This window comes from Tenrec ecaudatus, chromosome 4 (assembly GCF_050624435.1).
Source record: "Tenrec ecaudatus isolate mTenEca1 chromosome 4, mTenEca1.hap1, whole genome shotgun sequence".
Classification (NCBI taxonomy): Eukaryota; Metazoa; Chordata; class Mammalia; order Afrosoricida; family Tenrecidae; genus Tenrec; species Tenrec ecaudatus.
The window spans coordinates 140,993,238-140,998,036 of NC_134533.1; positions in this window are offsets into that span (position 1 = coordinate 140,993,238).

Here is a 4,799-nt window from a genome sequence, read left to right on the forward strand (position 1 = left end):
GTCTGGTTTGTCAGAGTTTCACACACCCCTGTGCCCTTCCTCCTCTGGGGCTTCCCAGGCTGGCTTCCCTGATGCCCACATTAACAGAAGAGAGAGTGAGCCACCCACCTGCAGGCTCTGACCTGAAATGACACCGCCAGGTGTCTCCCCAAGGCACAGGTGCCAGTGCACATTGGGCGGGGCCTGACACTCACCATCTGCTTAGTAAAGGTGATACAGACCCAGTCACAGCCGAAGGGTTGCAGGAGAAGCCGCACCTGTCTTCCCATGCCTGGGCCTTAGAGCTTAGTTAAGGAGATTCAAACCACGGAGAGCAACTTAACTGCACCATACACACGGGATATATTCAAAACTTATCTGGGAATAAAATGGAACTAAATGGACAGAGTTTAAGCCCCAAACCGGAATGAGATGACTGTTAACCAAGGCATTTAGGTACTGGATTTGACTTCGGAGGTGTCTACCCGCTGTGCCACCCCACAATCCCTCTGCCCCATGGGCTGATGAGAATGCTTTCTTTTCACTATGAGAGATGGAGCTTAATGTACAAATCTCCCCCAGGAGATGGAAGCAGCCTGTGCTCATGCTTAAGTGCAGATGATTGCTAGCTATGTCTTTGCTTAAAACAATACCGAGAACGTGCAGGAGAAGTGGGGAGGCCATGGATAGGGAACACAGTCCAGAAAGGGAAAGCTTACGTTGGGAATCCCCTGGGCCAGCCTTACAGGGTGCTCTAACTTGTCTAGGAGCCAGAAGAGCAGATTGCAGCATACCTCTGTGGGTGCCTCTTCAGTCAGAAAACCGGAGTCATCCTCCACCTCACCTCCTGCGTGTGCAGGGCGGGTTGTCAAGATAGCGATGTCTACAAAACATAGCGTGCCCACGAGCGCTAGCGTGCTCTCACCCTGAGCGCGTGTCAGATCCACCTCTCAAGCTCGGAAAACGCCCTACACCGATGACTACTTTCCCCACTTACTAACATGGGGAGGTTTCAAAGACCAGATGGTTATGTGGAAATTAACATGTGAAAATGGAGGATGACTGCATCATCTCGTGAAATGGGAAACGATTACACCATTATGTCATTGCGAAGAATGGCCCAGCCAAGTCCACACATAACCATCAGAGCCAATGTTCCCCACACCTCCTCCTCAGCATTTAGTACCAAATGCACGTCGGTACTGCACAAAATGCCCAAATAGATTTGTTCACTGTCGTCAATCCAGTGTCAGGGAACAAGGTAGTCTATATGTGAGACATACATGTACATCTGGGTGCCTCAAGGTAACTTGTGCTTCTTCAGTGATTCTAAGGTGCAACTGGAGTTGAGGATCACTGCTCTAGACAGTGTTCTCCATTGAGGGTGACTTAGCACCCTACCAACCCTCTCTCTGGGGGAGTGAAGTTACGCCCGCCTACGCATTTGGTTGGCATGACCGCGGGGAAAGGAACTACTGACACTGAGTAGAGGCCAGGGACACTGCTGAGCATCTCCTCATGCACAACGCTTTCTCACAACAAAGAATTGTCCTACCCCCAATGTTGTCAATAGTGATGAAGTTGAGAAACCCTATGCTAGATAAATGTAAAAAAATCAATAAAATCATAGGTGTGTTTTTAATTCAGAGGTCATTTTCCTAGCTTAGACCAAGGAAGGGAGCCCTGGTGGTGTAGTGGTTACTTGTTGAGCTGGAATCCACAAAGCCAGCAGTTCAAGGCCACCAGTGGCTCCTCTGGAGGAAGACAGGACTTTCTACTCCTGTGAAGAGTTACTGTCTTGGAAGCCCACAGGGAAGAGAGAGACCAAGGCAAAGGAGCCTTGAACGAGCAGCAGTTCAAATCCACGCAGGTGCACCACAGGAGGAAGACTATTTACTTTCTTCCAAGCAACAGCCGAGAACCCCCTAAAGATTGCTGAGACTGTAAGTTTACAGAAGTAGAAGGCCCAGTCTTTCTCCCACGAAGCTGCTAATGGTTACGAACTGCCAACCTTGAAGCTCACAGCCCAACCTGTAACCATGCACCATCAGGGCTCTCGAGTACCCAGAGCTATTTCATTAGACAGTAGGGAGTTGCCAAGGCGTTCTGGTGGTGCCAAGGGTTAAACCTTAGACCGCTAACTTCAAAGTTGGCTGTTCAAACCTACCAGCCACTCCACAAGAGAAGAATGAGGCTGCCGGTTCTCTACAGACTTAACCTCAGAAACCCTGTACAGTTTCAGCTCAGTGACAGTAGGTATGCGGGTTGGTTTTGTTTTGTTTCAGGGAGCTTGGGGGGCAGGCTGAGCAGGGGAGTAATTTCATCAGCCTTTTTAAAGCAGAGCTCATCTGGCCACCATAGTAAGAGAGTTAGGAATAACAGTTAAGCGTTTAGCACCAGGCAGTTATGTCTAATTAAAAATTCATATGAGACTAATCTTCCCAAAGCAATGCCTATAAAGTGGGAGGGGTGTTTCCTAGTGTGCACAAAGCGGTAACCACAGAAGTGCGTTTTGGGCTTTGACTTGCTTCCCTTTCGCTGGGCCCTTTCTCCAGGATTGTGCTGATGGCTGGCTCTGTCTGAGCAGCAGGTGGGGCCCTGGGGAGGGCTCAGCCTTTTCTGCAGCACTTCAGCGCCTCTCGTGTCTGGTCCGAAGCGACTGACGTTAGCTCACTTCTCTGCAAGCTCTGCCATTCCGCTGACACCTGGATATCATCCTTGGAGGACCTAAGGAAGACTTTCGGGTCAGACCCAGGGCCTGATCGCAGAACCAGGGACTTGTAACGGGATCCCTGCTGTGTAACCACAGGTCCCCACAAAGGTGGCAGTGGGGTTGGGGCTGGGGGGGGCCTGGCTATTTACCAGCTCACCTGGCACCCAGGGCCTCAGCCTGGAAATTAGAAAGTTTAAAATTCGTAACAGTTTTTAACTGGTACTGGGGTAAGGATTGGGGGTGGGGTGGGGAGGGGAGGGGGGTGTTACATTATTTCAAAAGGCACCATGAGGCTTTATTGACCTCTTGCTCTCAAGGCATTTCTGATTTGCAAGAGTTAGGATGGCCCCTGGGGCCTGGGCTGCCAAGGCCGAGGCTGGAGTCGGGGAGGCCCATGCTGAGGACAGACAGCCAGAGAAGCGGTTGTACAACCCTCTCTGTGGCCCCCCCAGCCTGGAGGCAAAGCTCAGCTCGGCCTCTAAAGATAGGATTACTGCTCTGTTCCTGGCTCGGTCAAGGGAAGGCCGCAAGGCAAACCCGAAAAGCACAAACCCGCTGCTACGAAGTCAATTCTCACTCACAGCAATCGTGGAAGGAGACAGAGAAGAACTGTCCCACAGGCTTCCAAAGACTGTAAATCTTCCTTAAGTTGTGTGTGTGTGGAGGGGGGGTGATTTGGGTGAAAAGCTACAGAGTCAGTGGGCTTCCCATCCAACAATGCTCACACGTTCTATTTGGTCCATGGATTTGCACAAGGTCGGAGCGCACGTCCCACTTGCCCTCTGCGTTGCCCATTTCTCCTTTGCCTTCTGAACTTCTTCCCTGGACAAATACTTTCCATCCTATGTGGGTCTTCTGATCTCACAGCCTTGCCGGCTAGAGTTTTAGTGGCCTATTCCTCTTTTGCACTAATCCTCTCTCCATGGCTTTGACGTTCCTCACTCCCCTACTGCGGCTCAGGAGAGAAATAGCTGCACCCTAGCCCCAATAGCTCACATAGCTCCAGGACTCGGTCACTACCCTCTGCCCGCAGTGGGGTGTCGCAGTGTCTGTGCTATGCCCACTGAGCATGATGTCTCTCAGGCCTGTGGGCCGGAGCCCCCAGACCCAGCAGTGTATTCCCCTCTAGGTGTTTGGATACGGCTAAGAAAGTTTCTTAACTCGCTCCTGTATGTTAGACTTGGATTTATTTGCAGCACATGTAAATGCCTACATAGAAATATTCTCCGTCAAACCTATGTATATTTGTAGGTGTAACCTACTTGTCTCACACCGCTCCAGCTGGCATGTCTATCTGGGGGTCCTTTAATAGATTATTGTTGTTACGATTACCCCCGGGCTGTGTGTGCAATAGTATTTACCTTGGTCACTTTTCACTCTGGTAATCCTCTCGGACTCCTCCTTTGTCTTGATCATTTTTGTGCCAACCTCCCCCTTATTGTATATGTCTGGCCCTTCACCCGCTGTCGTGCATGTCTCCCCTCTAGTTAGTGATGAATCGCCCTCCCACCTCCACCGCTTGGTAACCTTCACAGGGTGTTCGACCTGTCTGTGGCTTCTTGTCTTAGGGGGCCCCTACAGCAGCCGTCCTTCTGGGCCTGCCTCATTTCACTCAGCACTATGGCCTCCAGGCTCATCCATGGTATGATGAGCCGACCCATCGTCATTGGTTAACTTTGTACAATATCCCATCGTGTGTATGTACATGATTCGTTCGTCTGTCACGTGCTGACAGGCATTAAGTCGTTCCCATCCTTTTGCTGTAGTGAAGGGTGCTGCAATGGGCACGGTGCCCCTAGTCTTCTTGCTGTTGCCAGTGTCCCCCGGTCTGCAGGTTCTCTTTGAACGCTCTTGGCATCGTGTTTGGAGGCACATCAATCTTCAATTTTTAGAACAGTGGTTCTAAACCTTCCTAATGCCGCGACCCTTTCATACAGTTCTTCATGTTGTGGTGGACCTCCCCACCCCCCAACCATAAAATTATTTTCTTTTATTCATTTTATTAGGGGCTCATACAACTCTTATCGCAATCCATACATGCATCCATTGTGTCAAGCACATTTGTACATATGTTGCCATCATCATTCTCAAAACACCTGCTTTCTAC